The sequence below is a fragment of the Dipodomys merriami genome, unplaced genomic scaffold, assembly GCF_024711535.1.
Source record: "Dipodomys merriami isolate MVZ:Mamm:240054 unplaced genomic scaffold, mDipMer1.0.p SCAF_44, whole genome shotgun sequence".
Lineage (NCBI taxonomy): Eukaryota > Metazoa > Chordata > Mammalia > Rodentia > Heteromyidae > Dipodomys > Dipodomys merriami.
This window is the reverse complement of record NW_027206002.1, coordinates 6,926,931-6,950,676: the sequence shown is the minus strand read 5'-3', so window position 1 is coordinate 6,950,676 and position 23,746 is coordinate 6,926,931. Positions and strand designations below refer to the sequence as shown.

At 39.5% G+C, this 23,746-nt stretch overlaps 1 long non-coding RNA gene across 1 annotated transcript; it reads right to left on the bottom strand.

Moving 5' to 3' along the window:
- Positions 1 to 1,095: 1,095 nt before the first annotated feature.
- Positions 1,096 to 17,875, bottom strand: LOC138808076 (uncharacterized). Its single transcript, XR_011366382.1, has 3 exons — positions 17,803 to 17,875; positions 1,769 to 1,816; positions 1,096 to 1,211 (listed from the first exon to the last, which is right to left on the bottom strand). It is a non-coding gene; the product is annotated as an uncharacterized lncRNA (long non-coding RNA).
- Between the last annotated feature and the right edge of the window lie 5,871 nt (positions 17,876 to 23,746).

Below are 23,746 nucleotides of genomic sequence, written 5' to 3'. Positions count from 1 at the left end.
ATCAGAGAAGGTAATTAAGCAGGTTACCGGCCTCTTAACATGTGTCTTGTTTTAGATGAACCCTTCCAAAACTGGGAGAATGTTACAAATAATCTCTAGACAGGAGAGCTGTGTGTATGTGTGGGGGGAGATTTATTTAGGTTAATTCTGTTTGGGTGTCTGGTGATTCCAGAATCACTTGGAGGAACTGTTTACATGCAAAGCACTGAGTTCCACACCCAGAGCCTCTGAGTCCATTCTAGGGTAGAGCTTGAGAATTCTGCATCTCTGAGTCCATTCTAGGGTAGAGCCTGAGAATTCTGCATCTCTGACCAGTCCCCAGATGATGAGGATGCGATTCTGGGGAGCACATTGGGAAAACTGCTGGTGAAAGCAATGCAGCTACAGGTAAGGTGTAATCAGTGCACAGACATCATCATTGATGGCCTCCTGGCTGGCCAGCACTGTACATCTGTGAGCATCCGATGACTCTGGCGGGGCAATCACGTAGCCCTCCCTTGCCCCCTAGGCTCGTGGCAGCTGGGCTGGGGGAATTAACCCATACTTCCTCCATCATAAGCTGATCTATTATCATGTGTAGAAAATGTCCTCTCTGCTTTGTGCGGGACTTGCTCCATCAGGTGGCTTAGACAATGTTTGGTAAGTCAGGGAATGGTTCAGGATTGATCTCTGAGCCAGGTGGGTTGTAACAAACATTCACCTGGAACTGAATCATATTTCCATTAGTTCTATCAGTTCATATGTGCTCTGCTTTAGACTGGCAAGGCGTTATCTCTTGTGGGAAAAGAAAATTTCAATCTAATTACAGTAAAGAAAACAGTCCAATACAAAATTACCATATGCAGATAACCTTTATCGTTGACTGGCATATCTACAATCACTAAGCACTGGGGCTTTTGGAGGAAAAGGTCATTGTTCAGTGCGGTGTTAGGTGATGGGTCTGTGGAACCATTGTGTTCCCTCAGCCATTCCTGCACTCCGATTCTTACTTAACTGCAAGGTGGTTAGGTTAGGCACAGGAGAATCTCTGAATTCTACAGGAATTTAATTTATTGATCTCAGGGTTTCCTCAAAGCTTCATCGTAAACAGCTGTTTAATGACCTGAATGCTCCAAATAATAGGAGATGACAAACTCCTGTGGTAGACACTGGAATCTTCGTGGGCTGCTGGCCTTTCTTATTTTTGGATGAAATCATTTTGTACTCTGTTCCTTCAAAGCCATCCAGTGAGCAACAAATAAAATAAAAACAAAATTAAAGGCAAAAAGTTTTCTTCTTGGCAGTCTTCGCCAGACGCTTCATAGTCAATCCCTCCCTTATTGTCCCAAATTCCACCGGAACCCAAGATAGCCCAGAGAGCAAGGGGTAGCTTCAAGCTGGAAAGGAATTTGAAGTCAGAGAACATCTTAAACCCAGTCCAAGCCAGGAAATCACAAAGGGCTTCCTATTGCCTTCTTTGGAACAGCGTTTTGTGTTTAGTAAGACAAAGAAGGGGCTAATGTTACCTATTCTGACCACTCTGATAAGGGTGAGCTCTGAGATCTTAACTAACCCCTCAGGCCTTTTGTAGTGGTCAAGGAGAGGATCTCTCCTGCTGACACAGACTCAGCCCAGAAGAGAAAATGCACCCAGCTATTGATGGAAGACCTTTCCCAAGCTCTCACCTTACCCAGGCATCGCCACGTGGGAACAGGAGAACTCAGTGCAGGACTGCCCCCCTGCCCCACCGCCCATGATAATGATTGTCATTAACATATAAAATACCTACTTTGGGCTTTCTTTTTGTCATCTTCTATTCATTCACATGAAGTTTTGCCTAATAAAGAAAGAAAATAAGAAATAGAGGAAATGAGAGGGAGGAAGGAGAGAGAGAGTAAGGGAAGGGGGAAGGAGGGAGGAAATAGGAGGGTAGAGAAGAGATCTGTGGGCTTAAATGCATCTGGGGTGTTCTAAATGAATTAGCTATGGATACTTGCTTAGTGACATGTTGTGGCTTCCATTTCTGGGCATCATATTCATTTATTCCTGTCCTCCTTCATGTGGGCAAGAGATGATTTCCAAGTAAAGCACCCTCTAGGCTTTGAATTCATGCCAACCATCAAAGGTATACAGCAGGACTGCTGAAAGCCAGAGGAGGGCTCGTGGAATCTTAATAGCTCTGGGAACTCACTCCTTCCCTTCCTTGGAGCCCCATTAATAGTACAGCTGGTAACATCAAATGACTTTGATTTGCTTTTCTACAACTGCTGTTTTGGCTCCTTTGCCATCCTCAAGCTATATTTCCCGTGGTAATTATTACACTTCCTTTATTTCCAATGTCAGCTTATTTTCAAAGGAAAAAAAAAAGTCATATAACACAGCGAAAAGGAGCCAAAATAGAACAATTTGTTATATTAGGCAAATACTTATTTGCATAATTGTGGCTCTCATTTCTATATTAACACAGAAACAAAACTAACAGTGTTAATTCAGAAAGGCAGGACGTGGCAGGAAGACCTCATGCCTAACTGGGGAAGAGCGGGAGGAAGATCCACAGACACTGACCTACAGCTCCCAGGCCAATGTCCACATGCAAGTTAGGAATTCTACTATACCACTGGTCTTGACTGTATTACTTCAGGAGGAATTTTAACATGGTTCATAGCTTGCTTTTTATCCTGATACTATAATTAGGATAAAGTGTTGGATTTAGGGGTGTAGCTTAGTGGGCAACTGGCTGCTCAGCAGGGACAAGAGCCTGGGCTCGATTCTCAGCGATGCCCTGAAATGTTTGGTAAGGTCAAAAATGCCCTACAAAATTTTAAGGGTTTTTGTTTCCCAAAAAAATGGATCTCTTGACATAGCTTCAATTTATTCTAAGACAGATGAACTATCTCTCCCAATAATTCTAAAAAATAAAAAAAAGAAAAGGAAGGAAGGAAAATCCAACGGCTCTGTTTGTTTCATAGGACTACAGTCAGACCATTTGCAAGCACTGTTATCACACAATTATGCACAGATGTAGGCCTGTCCTTGGTTCCTTGAAAGGGAATTGCCAATATAACAGTCTCAGAACACAAAGTCTAAAATCATGCATATTAATTTATATGAAGTTGAGTAGCCTTTGTGGTTAAAACCTGTAACATTTTTATTATATGTTAGCTCCATGTGTTGCCATAAATAATTCTATAAGGAGTGAGTTTTTCAATCAAGGCACATTTTTATTTTTTCTATTTGTGGATATATGAAACACTGTATCACTTAAACTGAGAACCAGTATTTCCTCAATCAGAAAATACTAGTTTTCTGGCCTAAAACTTGTTAATTTCAAGGAAAATATCTCCTATCTGGAGTGGCCCTGGGGTTCATTTTTCTCAAGATTTAGGCATACATAATTGCGCACAAAACCACGCAGTCGGATCTGGAGGAAAAATCACAGCTCTGTTACTGAGAGCTGTGTGACTTGAAAACTTGACCCTAGGAATCATTGCCTTCCTTGCCTGTGAACGTGAGATCAGAAGAGTGTCCACCACCCTGAGATAAAGTACGTGCATGCTTCACATGAAATGCCTAGCACTTAGAAAGTGTCAACCTCACACCGCTGGCCATTCACTGTTATTGTTTGTACTATGAAAAGAGATTTACTTCTTAGCTCTGTGTTGGAAAAGGGTGCATCAGAAGCAACAAACCCAGGGACTCCACTGGGGAGGGGAGCCACTGGATAAAGAGTGGAGGGGATGGTGATGGATAGAGAAATCCATCTTAATTGCAATTTGAAACGAGCGTCTTGACCTTCCAAAGTGGCCGCATGATCTCATGTCATCAGAGCCTCCATTAGTCAAAAGTGGGACTTGAAAGCAAGGTGGTTTCTTTCAAATTCTCCGCTCACATACCACAGGGATCTTTCCCTCCTCCTCTGCTAAGGTTACGGAGTTTATGGTTCCCACAATGCACATGTACACTATCTATTTCATTTAATTCTCTATTAACACTTCCAGTTCCACTTACTGCAACACAGCTGGATAAAAAGAATTGAAATCACCCATCTATGGTGGAATTGCAAGGCAGCTATTAGCAGTTTCATTTGCAAACCCACCCTGACTCTCACCTTTGATGTGTCATGCCATCAACTCCACTCAACACACAATTTTGAAACACAGCTTTTTATGCTAAGCCCAGTAACTCAACTTTGCTCAGACAGACTAAAGGTATACAAGACTTTTGTTTAAAAAACACAAATAAACAATTTTTCAATATACTCGTATCTGTAAGTCAAATTTTAATTTTTTAACTTGAGTGACAGTTGGCAGCTTCTAGCACTGGGTTTTGTGAAGTTGGAACAGTTACCATCAAAGCACTGTGAGGTGAGGTCTCCTGACAAACAGGATCCGCGGCCCTGTAGCGGGAACGGGGGTGCTCTGGCTCACTTGAGACCCCTGGCTCCCCAGGATGTGTTGTAACTCCTGCCAGCAACCCAGGATGAAGTATGCAAAGTCTCCAAAGTTGCTGTTTGTGTGCAGGAGAAAACCACTGCAATCTCAATGGTGTAACTCCTTTACACAACTAACCCACAGTGTAACAAAATGAATACCAGGATGTTGAAATGTGTTTTGTTAGGGAGGGGTGTGATTCAAGGGGAGGGGAGCAGACAGATGGAGAGAGGAAGGGTGGGTGAATACATTCATAATATTCAATGTACACGTGTGAATATGGGACCAGGTAACTTGAAGGGATGTGTGGAGTTGGAAGAGATGGCAGGGAGAAGGAAGGAAGGGGGGATACTGATCAAGATGCATGGTACTCATAAACTGACATGTTGAATTGAAACCCCTTTGTAAAAGTGCTTAAGAGATAATAAATTCGATAATGAAATATCATTAAACAAAAGGAAAATTCAACAAAAAGGAATGACCTATTATAGTGCCTTACAGGAACTGGAGACGGAAAAGCTCCCATTTGTAAAGTACCTGCCTCTACCATGCTCTCTCCCGGGAACATGTCATTGTGCGTTTTCTCTGTGCAAATGATCAATGTGTCCATGTATCCAGGAAGACTGGCTTTCTTTGCTCATACTTGTCTATAAACTGGCAAAACAGAGCTGCCCTATTCCCTTCCTGACGTGGCCCTTCAGTTCAGGAACCTGATCCCTTAGTTCAAAATTTCAGGAGAAAGAGAACTGGATTGGCCATTACTTAATATCTGGCATAGCTCCTACAACTCCAAAGCGTACCCCTCTTCCCACCTGCTGTAGAGGAGAAGAGAGGAGTGAAATGGCCACAAAGCTGGGCACCACCTCTAAAAAATGTGTCTTTTGCAAGGAAGCCAATGCATCCACTTTCTCGCCCCTTCTCTCAACGGTTGACGTATCCTGAACCTTATTCATGAGGATCCTCTTACTCTTTTTGAAATTAAAACTGAACTAACATTATGCTTCTTCACTAGGCTTGCTGATTTCAAATGTGCTCAAGATCCTCCTGTCTCTTCCCATTTTGATTCATCCTTCAATACTTCAAACAGGCATATCTATTAGTTTCTTTAGCTTGTTCATTTCTGTCAGTATACACAGAGTGAAATCACATGAATAGTCATACACAAAAATACTTTTTCTCCTATATGACTGGTAGTTCTTATTTGAATCTAGTTTTATTTGATTCATGCTAACATTTTGGACAAGCTAATAAATAAAAAAGACTTCTATAACAGCTCAGCTACTCACACAGAATAAGATTTGCCAATACACACAATATCCTGTTGTTTACAACTAATTCTGAAAATTGTTCCAGAAATAATATTTTTGGGACTCTCTGTCTGAGATGGAGCCAGAACCATCTTGTACATCTTTCAAGGTATAGCTGATTACTTAGGGCTATTATCAAGTTCATTGTTCATTAGGACAAAGCTTTTCCCTGCCATTACTTTCTCCTTCTCCAGCAAAGAGAAAACCCCCCCACAAACCATGAAGTATGGGGGGTGGGGGGTCAAGTAGGGTAGAAGGCAAAGCCCATTTTGAAATGTATGAGAGTTGGATACTCCCAAAATTCCAACAAGATTACATACACGAAGAAATCTCATCTGGTAAATATTACATTCTGTTTTTGTCTTTGCTTTAGTTTTGACACAATTTGACAGTTTGTGGTATTTTGCCACATTTCAGAGCTGAGGTTCACAAACATCTGGCTTGCGGGTAGCATTCCTTCCCCAAGGCCTCCAAGTGTCTCTGGATGCAGTGTTTGCAACATACCAACTGAGGTGGAAAACAAGAGTTTTCCTCGAGAACAATGGGGTAAGCAAGGCACTGGCTTTCATGGGAGTCCTCTGGAGGGCGAGGTCTCTCATGGTTAACCCGCACGCTGCCACCAGATGACTGGAAAGTTAGGGATCCTTGTACCCCTGTCTGAGTGGCCCCTAAAGCATATCAACAAAATATTATAAACAATTCAGTCATTTCAGTCCAATAGTCTGAATCCCCAGGCCACTGAAAGTCCTGTCCATCTAAAAACAAAAAAATCTCTTCTCTTCTTGCTGTCTTCATGGAAGAATGTTAGGTAACAAGACCATTCATATCCAGTTAATTCATATGGAATAATACTTAGCACTTCATAAGTGCTACCATCATTATCATCATTGCTAATTATTAGTAAGAGTTATCATCATTCTATATGTTGTACACAGAGGGTTATTTTTAAGTAGTCAGATTTTGAAGTTAAGTGATACTAACTTATATCCCCTATTTCTTTCATGCTCCTTTCATCCTCTCTTTCCTTCTTGTTTAAATGCTGTGATCAGGCATGTGTATATTATTTAAGGCAAGAAATACTAGTGGTCTTTTCAATATTTTAAATGGAAATATCCATGTTGAAGACTGTTGATTTGGACCATTTCCTAACAACGGTCATTCCTAAAAGTCACATACATGCTTTCTACATCGGATAAGACATTCCCAAGGGTTACCATCTTTCTCTGGAGAAGATGGCTTGCCACATCTTCTAAACTCTAAGTTATATGTCTGCAGTGAGGGGTCAGGAGATGTCCACGAATGCTCCAAAGGGCCAACTTAATCCCTGAAAGTGTGCAATGAAATATATTTTCCTGAAGAGAGGATCAATAGTTCTCATCAGCTCTTCAAGTTAGTCATTAAAGCTAAAAAGTTAATGCCTATTATATCAAAGAGAGCTGATTAGCCACATTGATAGCCACAGTGCAGGAGAAACCTGGGTAGAGTTGGAAGAAAGTGGTCTCTTTTGTCTAGGCATGCTCTTTTATGAAATCAGTGTTGGCCTCTATCCTTCTCTAGTTACCATAGCTCCACAATCTTTCTCTACTTCCCTATGAGATTTCCTCTGCATGAAGAATGCCTGTGGTTTGGACAGTTTCTGTGTACATCTAACATGTTCTATAACAGCACTAGCACAGTACTAGGCACATGCTGATGGAGAAAGAAAAGAAGCTGAGGCTTTGTGGGAAAGCAGAAGAGAGGACAAGTTCTCTACTACTTGATGAAGGAGGAGCCTCAGGCATGTTACATAACAACCCAAAGCTTGAGACGAGCACTAATAAAATAGACATGGTTCCAGTGTCTCCTCAGAGAACAACTGTCAAGAGGACGCAGGAAAGCATAACACAAGGGTGTGATGTAGTTGGTGTATTATAGAAACAATAAAATTTAGCTGCCATAGGTTCTCTCACCGAATTCTTCTACCTAGGAGATGACGAGCTGTGGCAGGCAGGACTTCTCCCATTTTGAAGACAGGAGGACTAATGTTACTGGGAGAAAAGTACAAGACAGCTACAACCTGGTCTGCCAGTGGCAGGGCTGGGCCCTTCTTAGGAAGGGCTCAGCTTCTCCAATGCATACATGACATGTCACTGATCCAGAGGCTCAGTGGAAGTAATAGTTACGTATTGATAATACATATAGACAAACAATCACATTGTTCAGGTGTTTAGGACGAAGCCAAGTATAAACAAATTAAGATGATATAAAAATAATTACGAATGTAAAATTGAAGTGGTTAGATTATTGATGCTACTTAGAGAAGCAGAGGAAGACAGAACCATCTTCTCACCGATGTAGAGCAGGAAAAAAATATCCAGAGGTAAAGGACACATGGGTGAGGTTCTGACATAAGCTCCATATATACATTTATGTATGTGTATGTGTGCATGCATGTGTGTGCATGCGTGAATTCCATCCTAGAGTTTTAACTTGCCAACACATCGCCATTAAATTCAAATAATTAGTTCCTTACAGATAATGTTGCATACAGGGGGCATAAGGTGGAGACCATATTTTTTTCACACTGTGTTTCACTATGCAGCCAGTTGGCCCTGAAGTCTTGATCATCTTGAGTTGTCCTCCCTGGTGCTGCATGATGGGCTTGTGTCACTATGTCCAGCTGATGGTCACAACATTCCCTTTAATAAGTCCTTCATATCTCCATAAAGGAGCACTGGGCTCTCATTTCAATGTTAGGAATATTTCCCATGAATGAAGGTGCTTCCTTCTTACAAAATCCCTCTTTCTCCCAATGTCTTTTCATGTAACCTCAAGCTCCCTTGTTGGAGAAACAAAGTCTGGCAACTGCAGATGGTTTTTCCCCTTTCACTTGGCTTCCTTTCTCATTAATCCCAAAGGAAGCTATTTATACTTTGAGGAGAGAAGTGAGAGTAAGGACTGGCAGTGAATCCCATGTAGGTAAGCCAGTGGCAAGGTTGGACAAGTGATGCCACAATACAGAGATCCATGTGGTTAGTAGAAGGCAAGTCTGGGGACCAGGTTCCCATCGTACTCTGCATTTTCAACCTCTCTCACTTTGACAAGCTCATGGAGCTTTCCTGAGCTCAAATTTCTTCATAAAAAAATAAAAAGAGACCACCAAATACCCAATGGTGTCATAAAGATGAAATAAGCACCAAGCAGGTAAAGAATCTAATATAATAATAAACAAGATTTAAACTATTTATCTTTCTCATTCTGATCATTTCCATGCCTTATACCATAAGAACCATTCATTCTGCCTTTATTTCCTGACAATAAATAGGGAGAGTCAAATATAATTCCAAATGTTGTCTTCGTAAACCAAGCACTCTGGCTCAGATCCATTTTCTCAACCCTTGCTTTTGGAAGCTTCCTATCTGAAAACTGTCAGCACAGCCCTGTGTCTGCCTTCGTGCAAGAGCAACGTCCCTGTCACATCCAGAGAGAAATGAGCTTTTCCACAGAGGGTGCCAAGGGGCTGTGCATCTCCCACAAAACTCATCCATCCTGAGAAAAGTCATGGCCAACACACTTAGCTGGAACACTTTTATTTTCATTTTGTGAGAATGGAATCTATCATCGCTTTCAACAATTCTCTTCCTCCTCCTCCTCTCCAAACATAAATCTATCTTTGGGCTTTTCTGGACCACCAGAAGACTCCATGTACCTGTCCAATAATTTTAGGAATTTGAGCATCAATTGATTGTCACTCATTCTCATGAAGAGAACTGGCAATATTTAGAGTCTTGCACAGGTTTTATAAAAAATAAAGCACTCCATTGTCTTGAGTAAAGGCACAGCTGGTAGTCCAAGGTCGGAGACAACACGTAACATGAGATGAGACCAGAGTTATTTCTATCACTACTGGCAACACTGCAGTTCACCTTACATTCACCTTACATTCAGTTCACCTTTTGCTTTGACCATTCAAATAGCCACTTAAGGGATATCTGTCACATTTCTCCCCCAGAAACTTTCTAATCAGTCTTGTAAGATTTAGTCAGAGTATTCTTTCAGACATAAATCCCACACCAGGCCCTGACTTGTTCATAATCTTTTAGCAAATCTGCATCACTACCTCAACAAAGACTACAATCTTTTACCTAGCATGGACCATTATAGTTCTTTTCTGTTTTTCCCTAGCCCATTCAGCCTCTATACATGCTTGTCCCTGTCAGTTCCTCTGCCTTGTTACCTCCTTCATGCTGACAAATTTTTGCATCACAGATTCAAATTCATCCTAAGTTCCTTTCTGATTATTGCCTCAGGCTCTTCCTGCCCTCATTCTCTTTACATTCATCTTAGTGTGTGATCGCTCTGTACAAATCATTAGTGCAGTTATTTTTACTAACTTCTCTCATTAGGATATAAATAAGAAAGTTAAGAAATTTACTCATCCTTGTATCTCCAGGGCCAATGCAGCAATGGGGAAACAGAAGTAAGACCAACAATGACCACGCTGTAAACCAGTTGTGATCATTTCAGAAGCTAACACACTTTTACAGCAACCCACCAAGAAAGTATTATTATTTTCCTTTAACTACCGGAGGAACTGAGACATTAGAGATTAAGTAAGCTGTTCCCAAACCTCCACAGGTAAGAAGAGAGACATTTGGGTTAGAACTTAGGTAATTCAGTTTCAGAGTCTGTGCTCTTTACTACTGTAAATCTGCTTCTCCAGCGTAACAGGTGCTCGAGGCAATGTAAGTACCCAATAAATATTTGCTAATTCAATAATGAATAATGAACAGGCAGTTGCTAAAAAGACTCACCGGGAGGCTTAAAACCCTAGAATTTGTTTTAGGATTGAGAGAAAGTCACTGAAATGGCAATTCCAATGGTGCGTAAGATCAGCATCTTCTGGTGAACATGTGTGGTAGTGAATACCAAGCACAGCCCCCAAGAGCTGCACTTGTTACACTGGAAGCGGCCTTGTCTGTCTCGGCGCTTGGAAACGCTAGCAGGCAACATCCCTGTTTCTGACTAAGCAAGAGGAAGTTTAAATATAGATGAGGGCTCTAAAAATGCTGCTGCTGAGGCGGTTACAGGTGACAGTCTACATTTTTTTGTAGGTAAGCACATTACATGAAGCCTTTTGAAAGTTGAGTCTGAGCTATGCCTACCCTGGAGTGTTTATCCCCAAGAGCTTTTAATGTGATGCTGGGGACCATTGTCATTTACTGAAGGATTTGTCTATTTGCTATGAATGTCAAGAGACTGAGAACTTGTCTATTTACCATGAATGTCAAGAGACTGACATTCATAAAGATGAACAAATACCTTTTACCTACAGAGATGTGCCTTCAAGGAGGTCATCCGGGGGCTGATGGCAGGTGAACAACACAGAAGGAACTCTAGGGGAATTCTTTTGTCCCATGAGAACGAGGAAAATGGCACACACAGGGATTCTGCTGACCTCGTATAAGGATTTAACATTTGGAGAGTTACTTGCTCAACACTTAGTCAACAATATGGACAGGGAACATTTACACAGACCAGTGCAGAGCATGGGTTGTCTGAAAGGATAAACAAAGAAGAGATGGAGGACCATGTCCTTGAAGAGCTGATACTTTAGTCTGGAAGGTCAAATACTTACTCCCTAAGCAATGATTCCAAAGAAACCAGCAGAGGGGGGCAAATGAAGAATACGCAAGCTGAGCTCAGCAGTGTGAAAAGGAGAGTGGCTGAATTCACAGGGACTGGTTTTGCTATTCACTGGCCATGGTGTGTGTTATTAGAGCCTGAGGTGGAATCACAAACGTAATTATTCTATCCTTCAAAGAGTTTACATCTTGAATGTAGAGAAGACAGATATACCATGGCAGAAATGCTAAGTGCTAACATAGAGGTAAGCTAGATGCTAGAAATCCAAGAGAGAGCAACTAGAGTGAGACGAGCTAGGGAAGCCTTTCCACGGCTGGATCTGAGCTCGTAAGAGAATTGTTGTTGCTAGTGGTAGTAGTGATGGGGTCAGTAAGAGGGATACAAGACAGAGAAGATATATATTTATATTCAAAGTAGATAATATATACATATTTATATATGTATATGGATGCATACATGTGTATATATAATATATTTATATATGTAAATTTATATTTCTATATGATATATTTATATATAAAATAGATATTTATATATATATATATTTATTTATTTCAGCTCTCACAGGGGACCATGAGTAATGCTATCGTCTGTCTTATGCCCTTAAAATTTCCAATGGACCAGGCAGCCTTCCAATTATGACATATATGTTGAGTATTTTCTATATGTATGTACTATGTTTCAACTTGGCTTCTATGCCTGACCCTTATTTACATAAGAACCTTAATGGTTGACAGTGGACCCAGAATTGTCATGCGTGACTCTTCAGCATCTATAGATCACAGATGTAGATCACAGCAACTTCCAGAACTCAGTCCTAACACATCATTTTTCCACACTGATCCTTTGCATCCTACACCTTAATTTATCACCTCTTTGAAAAGGCAATGGAGCTAGACTTTAACATCTACTCCTGTATTTGTTTTTAATATATTTAATATATATTTTATTAATAATAATGTATTTTAATAACATCATGATGTTAAGACTTTTTCCATATAATTTTGTGTTGTCTAGCAATCCTACATGACAGGACATGTGAGCACCCAGAGCCAGTTAGGATTTCCTGGCAATACTGGTGAGATCTGGAGGGTAGAGGGGTGACAGGTGGTCGTATGAGCTGGAAGACCTCAGCTTCTTCTCTTCTTTTCAAGCTGCAGACTTCTCAAAATTCAGCCACAGGTTTGACTCTCAAATATCTCCTTGTCTCCAAAGTATAAAGGTTTCAGGAAATGCAAGGATTTAGTTGGGCATAATTCAACAGTGGGTCACAAATGGTCAAATATAGAGCATGGGGAAGGTTAGTGAAATTCCTCACAAACGAAAACCAGGTCTACCCAGCTCTCTTCATGAAAGACAGTGCTAGAAACTTTGATTTGGCTCCAATACAAATAATTACAATAAACATAAGAATCTTAGGTCATGGCAGAAACAGGTCTTTATCTTTCATCTATAATAAAATCCCTGTTTTGATAATTACCTTTTATAATTTTCATGGGCACTAGTTTTTAAACAAGGTCAAATGCAGCAGCAGGAAGTGGTGCTGAGAGTGAATACTTCTGTTCTGGCTTTAATAAATAAATGAAAACAATGGATCCTTATGTCCTCATGGCTCTTTTGAAGGATTTTCAATAAAATTCTCCAAGTGGGCTTTGTATGGTGATGCTGGCTTAGTGGTTGAAGATCAGAAGTTAGTCATTCAAATTGCATGAGGAAGGCCAAGAGTAACTCTTCTGATATCCAAAACAGTAATTCTCAAATTGTTATCTATTGATCATTACCAATAGAATCAAATCAAAACATTATAGACACAAATGGTCAGGCCTGAACCCAGGATTACTGAGTCAGAAACTCTGGGGTGAAATTTGTACTTTCACAAGTTCTCCAAGTAATTATGATACACTATAATTACCAACATGCTTTCTCAGTAAAGAAAGAATAATAACAGGACCTTTTAAGTAAGTTAATAAAATGTAGGACCCATGATTTCCAAACGATTAAGATACAAAAGAAAATTTAAGGGCAGGATGGCATAAGTGGGTTGCAAAACTTTCCTTGTAAAACTGTGTGCAATTTTTCCAAATGTGAAATTGAAGAAAATTAAAAGTCACTATAAAATATGAAAAATAAAACAAAGGAAAAATTGGCTTCTACAAATAGTGTAACTAAATCTATTCAAAACAAAGCTTTGAGACTTGGCAGCTGGCACTGAGAGATGCCTGCCAAGAGATTCCCACCGACCAAAAATGTCCTAGTTAAAAATTATATATAATATGCACATATAGAACCTTGTTATGGAGACGCGTGAGAACATCAAGTAGGTCATGGTTCTAGGACCCTCCCCCAAGAAACTAGGAAGCTCTGAAGAGCTGAGATCTGTCCCCAAGAAATTGGGATGGGAGGAATCCTCACCTTCACCCCAGCTCATCTCATCCACAGGACAGCTGGCAGCAGAGGCCAAAGACACATCCTTGAACAAGCTCTGGAGCATCTCAAAGGAGCTGGAGATTTCATACCTTCCTCTCCTCTTAGGGTTTTGAAAGGGTTTGCACTCACAAAGGGGAGATCAGGTCAGTAATTTCAGCCCTCTCAAGGGCAAGCTACCGGGTGAATTCATTAGGGCACCATGGCTGCATGGAACAGAAGCTAATTCCCAGATGACACAGGCAAAGAAAAGGGGAGGGGGTGGTTACAAGGCCACAGAGGTGTTTTATCAAGGGCAGAAGTTGAATGGTTCTCAGGGTACCCTTAGAATTAAACAGAGGAAAGGAATGCTTTCCATTTCTCCCTTTCTCTCAACTCTGTATCTGTTGGCTGGCCTTCTTCACTTTCTCTGCATCTCTGAAACAGATGGCCACATTTGTTTATCCCAGTTTGCACCTATATATTGGTGTCCAACAGATAGCTTCATGTAATTAAATAGCCTGGCTCTTCTATTGGGTTCTAGTTATAGATTTCTAGGAAAGAAAACCAGCTTGACCCCCAGTTTGTATTCTGTCTAGCCCTGGTCCAATCTGCTGAGTGCTGAGTACATACAGTCCCAGCTTAGGGAAATGGGTTCTGGGTATTGTGTTTTAAAGGGGAAAGGTGGCAGATGGCAGAATAGGAGTGGAGAACCCTAGTGGGAAAGATACCTCAAGATAACTAATGTTCTATTTTAAACAGTGCCTTTTCAAAGATAAACCAATTGTCTATCTAAAGAACTCTCAGAAAAGAAGTTTAATGTAGCTAATGTAGAGAGGTTATAAGAAGCATGAGTAACATCTCTTGTAAAAACAGATCTCAATATAATAATGTATTGAGATGACCTAAGGCAAATAAAGACTCCATTACCAAAGCTTAGAATTTGAGGTCTAAATCAGCTATTGAACTAGTAGCATAACGCAAAGTCTTCACTGTGAAAAGAAGAAATCTGGAAATTACCATGCCATAACTTCAGAGCACACAAAGCCATTCTTTTCACGTGTTTGAACATTAAAGCCAACTTATTCCCAGCAGGATTTTTTTACTACAATATTTGATACCCATAAAAGTTAAAGTTCTTGACAAATATCATAGGTCAGCTGTTAAAATGTTCTTATTAAAAAAAAGACTGTTTTGACTGTCATGATGAAACCAAACTTTCTGATGGACTAATGGGATTCAATATAAACAAGACCAGAAATGACTAATTACTAATATGTGCTGCCTTGAATGGGTAATTACAATATGCCTGAACTTTCCCTATTATCAGCTAATATAAAAGGTGGTAGCGTCAGTTTACTTGGGACAAAAATATTTGCATAAATTTTAACATCTCCCCTATCTCATTAAGTAATAAGCCATTCCTGTCATTGACCTGTTGTTGAAGAAAACATATTTTAAAGTATGTACTTAAAATTCACTTTCCTTGAGAGCCTCACAAAGATCTTCTGGATAAATAAAAATATTTTTCAAAACATATATTCCTAACTATGTGCATGACTTTAAGATTGTTTTCTCTCTGTTGATGCTTTTTGTTCTATAATTTTATGACTACTTAAAATGCTTTATTGTGTAATATAACCAGTCAGTCTCACAACTATTCTGCAAAATAGTACTTTGAAATCAGATTAGGAATTAATGTCACTTTTCAAGATCAGGCATATATACACCGAAGGCAATCTCTGACCTATGAACATATAGAAATTCCTCTGTTTTACATGCATAGCTCCTTTTGACTCTTTAATATGCCATAATTAATACCTCTTATTCAGAGTATATGGCTTTATAATCTAAAGATTGCTAACTACAAATCAATGGTATTAAGACTGATAGAAAATTATTGGATTGGCAGACAAATTAAAACACTCCAATTCAATATTATCTTAGTCTTGACCTCTTTGTTAGCTTTTGATAGAACCAAACTAGAGTTTTAAGGGAATGGGATAGAAATCTAGTAGGTCTTGGTAAATAAAAGAAGAAAAGAGTAAAAGGTTTAGGATAAGGGATAGAGGATCCTGCTCATGAAAAACCTAGGAAGCTGGAATTTGGAGACTTCAAATTGATCAAGATATTTTGTATTTATAAACTGTTTTGTTCAATGACAACTCCTTTGTACAACTAGTGATAATTTTTTTAAAAAGACTTGAAAAAGCACAGAGTAGAGCATGAAGGAACTTTTCTACTCCCCCACTTAACAAAATTGTAGGTTCAGTCTATTGTGCATTTTCTCATCGAGCAAATGTATTCTATAATTAGTCAATGTACATGGAAAACACCATTCCAGACAAAGAACAAGTGAGACACTTGGCTTGGTGGCTGAGAGTAACACATTTCCTAACTCATCTCAAACCTAAGTATGTCATGTCTTATTGTAGAGAAGTTTATGCAGTAAATCAACAAAAGCCATAAGGTCAGGAGACCTTCACTGTTACCCAGGATGCTTGGGACTTATAGGAGGCCATCAATGACCCATGTATTAGCATTTTGGGGCTGGGTTTATTTGGGATGCTGAGTATGATGAAATGGTGTTTGGTCTTGGATTCCAGCTATTGGGGTTGAAGCCACAGGAATAAAGATGGAAGACAGTTTTGTGATCACGCTGATCATGCTGATGGTGGAGGATGCCGGTGGTGGGGACCTTGGAAGGTCAGCAAACTTAACAGTAACCTCCCAGGCTCTTCTTATTTGGTGATCAGAAAACTATGACTCCGATTACCATGGTTGGGGAATTGAAATCCTGACATGAACAATTAAATTCTGTATTTATATTCCTAGTAATTTCATCTTGTCATTTGTCGTTTTCCTCAAATTACAAAACAATTAAATGAAGAATTTGGCAAAGAAACTGAACCAGATGCAAGGTTTTGTCCCCCTCCCCCTTTCCTCTTTTAATGGCAGGAAAAAGAATGTAATTTAAGTCTGCCCAGCTTTTCAGCTGTGAAACAGCTGAACCGGCATCTTGAAGGAGAAAGTGTCTCTTTAACTAAAGAATGTGGTGCAGTGCTTTATCTGCAGTGTTGAAGAGGAAAGCCCTTGGAGTACCGAATTCCCTAAGAGAAATGAACGCACATACTCCAACCACAGCATTATTAATCCTGAACTTGCAATTTAGCAAGCAAAAGATACAGAAAGTGTCATTCTGGTTTACCTTATGTGATAGACATAAATAGAATGGAGCCTTAAAATTTAATAAAGCTAATTCCGAAACACAGATGACTAATATCAGAACTGCTCTAACAGTGCGATATTCTGTCCAGGTACACAAAGGCTCAGAATTTAAATTTTCATCTACAGCTAAGGAATATATAAGATCAAATGCATTTTATATACCTCTCATACCTTGCCATCTTTTTCATAAGGGAGGTGGGGAACTTACTTTTGATGGATTACCATTTGCCACCCATCTCTTAACAGTTCTTCAGCTTGTACCACTAGGGAGGTATCTGATACACAAGTGCAGAACACTCTTATAGAACCTTGGAAGATGAAGTTCATGACATTTTAGAGAAGAACATATTCATTTAGCTATATAAATGCAATTTAGTTGATCTCTCTCTTTTCCTTTCTCTCTCTCTGTTCTCTCTGCCTCTGTTTCATATCTATTCATCTATCATCCATCTACACAAATATATGCGATATCTATCTAATATCTATCCTAATCATCCATCTATCTATCATATAGTATCTATTTCTCATCACATCATCATCCATCCATCTTCTATTTATCATTTACTTATCATCTATCTATCTGTCTATTTCACCCAAAGAAAAGTTACCAAAAGTTTGTCTGTGGACTTCCACAAGTTAAACCCAAGCATCATGTTACAATTTAATTTTGAAAGAGGCAATTGAGCCTCTGCATAATGGTTTCTTAGGCTGAATTAGAGAGAAAGAGAAAGAGAGAGAGAGAGAGAGAGAGAGAGAGAGAGAGAGAGAGAGAGAGAGAGAGAGAGAGAGAGAGAGAGAAACTTTTCCATTTTTCCTGACCCGTAACTTACTATCAGGCAAAAAGGCTATTAGGTGGAGGAAATGCTATTTCCTCAAGTGGTTTCATTTTTGTCACTCCCCCACCCCACCCACTACCACTCTACACCCAGGCATACAATGCTGATTTAGAACAAAAAGAGTAGAATTTAGAATGCCTCTCCTAAGGAACAAGGCAAGTGAGTGGCATCAGAAAGCAGCGTTTGGTCTATCAGTACTAACTACTGGCTAAGAAACTTTCTGCCGTGGAGTCTGGAGCAAATGTCTTTCTCGGTATCCGAAAGTTCTCACCTTTAAAAGAAAAAAGGAAGAGAGAAATACCACTGCTTCTGTTTGGGTTATTGTGACATAATGTACAAAAAGTTCTAATGCAGCTCTCAGTGCCCAAGAGCCAGCCATGGCTGACATGAGAGTCCAGATTGAAGTATCAGCACCAGCGCCACTAACGACAGCATTGACGGTCCCCTGTCCTCTGTACCACCACATTTAGAGGGAAAACTTGGGTTCACTGCTTACACGGTACAAGGAACTTGAAATTCTTTTCTATTTTGTTTTCCTTTCCTAGGTTGGATGATTCTTATGAAAAGAAATATTTCCTACCTACAAAAAATAATAAATATTCCACAGATTAACAATTTAGGAAATTCAGTAAGTAAAAAGAAATGATCTATAGTCCCATGCTATGATGATTACATTTTGCTTCATATGTTTCAATGTTTTGTTTTTTTGTTGTTTTCTATTTTGATTATTTTATCTTACTACCATCGTGAATATGGCCACCAGAAAGCTTGCTCTGAGTGTGCAAATGTCTCAGATGAGGCATTTACAGTAAGACAACACAACCAATATGGTGGTTGTGTGTTTCTATGAGCCAACATAGGGTCTCCTAAAAAGGAAGGGGAAATATATGAAAAGACCAAGTTTCAATTGGTATCTGCCATTATTGGAGTTGGTGAAACACATGCGCCCTTGTAGAAAGAGCTCTTACCCTGGGACGTGAAGAATACAACCAAAACACAGTACTGACATGCCTTATAACCAACTCAGCCTTTGCAATGGTCAAACTTGATATGTTTTCCTTGGCATGAACAAGTTAACTTTTGTAATTCATGAAGCAGACATCCACCAAATTAGAAACACTAGGATAGGCAATTTCTCTGATGTTTTGGTTTTGACAGTACTGATCTGTAATTATTTCTCCAAACAAAAAGAAAGTGTTTGACAGAGTCATTTAAAGACCTAAAACAACTTTCTTATAGGAAACACATGCTTTTTCTCCAAATTAAAATACACCATTATGCTAATAGTGGATACTCAGTAAGAGGAATTTGTTAGTGATTTATTTGGGGGGAAGAGGTGGTGATCAGAAGTAAGAGACAACCAGTTGTTGTGGTGATCTGTCCTGAATGGGTGTCAAGAAGCCCAAGTTCAACAAATGTGTCCTTGAAATGACCCAAGTCTCCACACAGGGAAAGTCTTTGTGTGTGCTTTTCATGGGATCATACACAGTTGAGCTTTGGAAAACACAATGAGAATGAGTATGTTGTTTGTATTCATGTGTTCTCACCTAATTCCTGAATCGTATTATCCAGCTCCTAACAGACTCAAAGGCAAAGACAGAGATTTGTGTACCAGTGTAGCAAGAACCCAGTAACTCTGACGTTATCTCCTGGCATAAGAGCAAAAGGGCCGGCCCATCCTCAATAGCAAAGTCTGACTTCCTCTCACTTCCACTTCATCTTCACAACCCACTGCAGTCTCACCAACAAAAAAAGAGACAGTACAAGTCCCACAAAACGAGTACTGAAGAGACCTGTATTTGGAAAGGGAATTTTTAGAAAGCTCAAAAATTGTCAGAAAGAAAACTTTTACAATGAATTTCACAATGTGTCAGAATAGATCCAAACGGCTGTACATTTTTAAGGGGCAATTCTGTTTGTGTGAGGGCAAATAGCTAGTAACACAAGGAAGAAAGTGGGAGAGGGGTTGCTGGAGTTATATTTTCTTGATTTATTTTTGAATAAGAATGAAAGGAATACTGCCAAGATTTTTTTCCCATCTATTATTAATTTCTATCGTTTCCTATCACCATCAGCAGTCTTAGGAATCTACTTCGAAATCTTATTTGACTCCATTCCAAGCTCCTTCTGCTTCAGGCATGCTGTCTTGTCAGAACTAACAGGATCATTAGGGACCTAGAACTGGTTTATTTCTTTTAAAATTTTTTTTTAAAATGTCCTTTTTATGTTGACCTGAAAACTCTTTGCATAACAACTTAAAGATAATTTTTTAAATTAAAAATGTTATTGGTTTTCTTCTTGTTTGTTAAAAGGAATATACTCTGCCCACAATAACTTTTCCTTTGCTAGTTTACAGAACATGTCCAGGGTTCCATTTTTATAAGTATGCCCCCCCTCTTGCTGCCCCCAGGACTCCCACTTAACACTTCACACATTGCATTAAAATGCAAATGGAATTAGGGACCCAACTTTAACCTCTTATCAATTATCACTGCTTCAGAATGCAGCAGATTATCTGCCAATAACTAGAAAAATTAATCACTCTATCCTCTCAGCCCTTGGATATTTTAGATTTTCTTTCTAAGCACTTTCAACTTTCATGTAATTTTATTCTTCTTAGAAGTGTAATTCAGCAAATCTTTCCCTACCTGTATTTTTAAAATTTGTATGCATTTACAATATTTTATATTAATTGAAGTGTTCACACATGCATACATGTATGAACACATGCACACATCTGTGTCAAATCATGGATCTGCATTTTCATTCTGAAAGTAGAGTGCAGAAATGGGAGTTTTTATTTCATCAGCCTTTAGCAGTCACTGGCCTATGTGACTGGGTACACATGGCCAAACTTCCTGTCTGCTAGGCCCTCCTCAGGTCAAAGGCTGGTGTCCAATAAATACTAAGTACATGATCAGTGGCAGACGAAAAAGAGTCTAATGGACTACTGAGTTTAGATTTTAAAACATTAATAAATCAAACAACATGTGTACTGGTCTGGGATGTGGGATCTGAAAACACAGTCTGGGTCTACGGGACAAATCGGGACAGTGGTTTTTAAGAATGTAAATGGTCTTGCTCTCATGAGACCTTTAGCAATATCTGGAGTTCTTGGTTTTTCACCACTGAGAAAACAACTAGTTGTTTCCACAAGTAGTAACTGGCATCATGAATACCTGCTGGGTAGGGGCCTGGGATGCTGTTAAGCATTCTGTATTGGACAAGAGAGCCCTCAAAATCGTTTATCTGGTCAAAATAATACCAACAGTGTCAATGTTGAGAAGCCCCAGAACACTGAGTAAGTGGATTAGGTGGTAGGGTGGGGTGGGGTGAGCATAGCAGGGCTAAAACAAGAAATGGGTGATATTCTGTGCATATGATAGCCTCCAGACTACATGTATGACATGGATCATATCATGAATTCTGGTAATAAATCCTTGTGGTAGATACTATCTTTACCTTATTTCATGGAAAATGAAATGAAGGTAGCATACTTGGGCCACACAGGTAGGAATTAGCCATCACTACAAATTTTGCTTCTATTCAAGTTTTTGTCAAGTTCTTAAGAAAATTAAGGGTAGCATGTGATAGCATGTGGAAACCTAAGTGAAACACATGAAACAGCATCGTGATGGGCAAAGAGGGACAGAATTATGAAATATTATCTACACTAAAAAGCACACAGAGGTCTACAATAATTAAAGTCGACTTCTGAAGTGACTAAAGAAAAAAAAGTATTGCAATTACCAGTTGTTCAGGAATAGTTACCACTTCCGTCGGATATAAGAAAAATTTCTTTCAGAGACCTCAGCAATTGGTTCTTACTGTATCCTCAAACACATTCCTATAGTAAGTAAGTAACTAAGTAAGTAAAATAGCAACTTGGCTTGGCCAGTTGTCTCAGCAAACCTCAGCATAAAAATCCAGAATAGTTTACTACAAGTCTTATAAGTATTGAATTTAAAATGCCTAGGAGTAAGTTAAGTAAGGAAGTAAAATGTCTTCACCATGAACACAATAGAACACTAATGAAAGAAATGCAACTGCCTCAATTTTAAGACCTACCTGGACAGCATCACAAGGGAAACAAAGTGAGAGAGAAAGGGAAAGGGAGAGGGAATAGAAGAGGAAGGGAAGGGGGAGAGATAGGGGAGGAGGAAGAAGGCAGGAGAGAGGGAAGGGAAAAATGAGAGAGAGAGGGAGGAAGGGAGAGCAGGGAAAAAGACAGAGAGAGAGAGAGAATGTGATAAATGTAAGACAGGGAGCTAGGAAGACTGGGGAGGACCAGACTCTGTCCAAAAAATTCAGCTTTTCAGGAACTAAGTGGGGCCTTTAGACAACAAAGTAAATGCTTTCCAAGTGCCTCCGTGACCTCTCATTTCCCACAGTGCCACCCTGGAGATGAAGCACCCAACAGTGGAACCTTGAGGAGTACACTCACACCACATCCAAACCATAACAATTCCAATGCAACCAACACCATGCATCTATAGCACAGGCTCAGGCAGACACGCACACCACAGAGGCATTCCTTTGAATGCTCAACCCGTCAGTTCCACCCAATTTACTTAGTCAAAATTACTAACACTCTTGGCTGTTTGGCTCTAAAAGGAGGTTGCCTCCCCTCTGAAGCTTTATTTACCAAGAGAGAAGAGACAAAGAATGCACGCTGTCACCTCTGAGGTGTCTCTAAAAGCCATCACCCTTAGATACTGCACTAGCACGTGCAGGGCACCGCCTGGTGTCCGTGTTTAATCAGTGTGCTTCAGCAATGCCATCCCACACTGCATTCCCTCTTCTCCAGAAATCTCACCAAAGTGAGTTTGATTTTTGCCTATGAAATGACACGTGGCTGCACAAACGTGTCTGTGACCATATCGGAGGACAGAGTAAAGAACAGCAGCCTTTGGATAACACAAGTCCAGCTGGGATAAAGAAAACATCAGAAGCTTGCAAGTGCCCTATGCCTCTCCACTGAAAAGAGTTCAGAAGGTCTAATGCTTTCCCACTTGGGTTGTGTCCATTCCCAGATCAGAGCTGGGGAAGAGGAATGTAATTTAAGTTATATTTGGCTTTTAAAAACCCACTGTGATTTCAATTTTGAAAAAATGAACCAAAAAGAAGTATGGTTATCTGAAAAAAAGAGAAAAAGCATTCTCAAATGCATGTGATAATCTACAGTTGCGATTTATTTTATTTTGATGAATGTTCTTTAGACAGGGTGGATTGACTATACAGCCTATTTGATTCCAAGGGGATTTCCATTCTAAAACAAGAAAATATTGATGTAGATCTAATGGATGTTCAAAGTTCCAAGAGTCTCACATGTAAGACACTTAATGATATAAACCTATCCTGTTAAAAACTGGCACATTTGAGAATGTGGAAGAACACTCACAAGTTTTGCTGAAAACATGATATTCAAAACTAGGCATAAAGTTAGCGCTTATCCTTCATCAGTGGCTAGTGAACAAAGTTTGTTTTTAGTTGTTTTTTTAAACAAGTTTAAACTCAGGAGATCTTGAATTTCATAAGTTTCATTTAACACTTTTAAGAAACAATATTTTTTGATTAGGGGAAGCAAGTCTGATTAAAAAAAAACTCCCTGAAATTGGAAAGGCCAATAATTATGAACTTAATTGTACAGATTATTTTTGTATCATTATAAACAAATGCTAGCCATAAAATTAATTATGACAATGATACGACATGACAGTTGCTGCTTAAGACATTATCTAAGTTGACTTCTAGTTTTCTTCTTTTCCTCTAATAAAGCAAACAGGACCAGGTAATTGTTACTGACTTTTAACTAAAGATACAAGGGGAAGGAAAGTAAGGGCTTAGACTATGTCCATTCATATCTACCTACTTTCAAGGCAAACATGAAAGGAATGAAACTACATTATGTCTCCTATACTACAACACCAGCTAACAA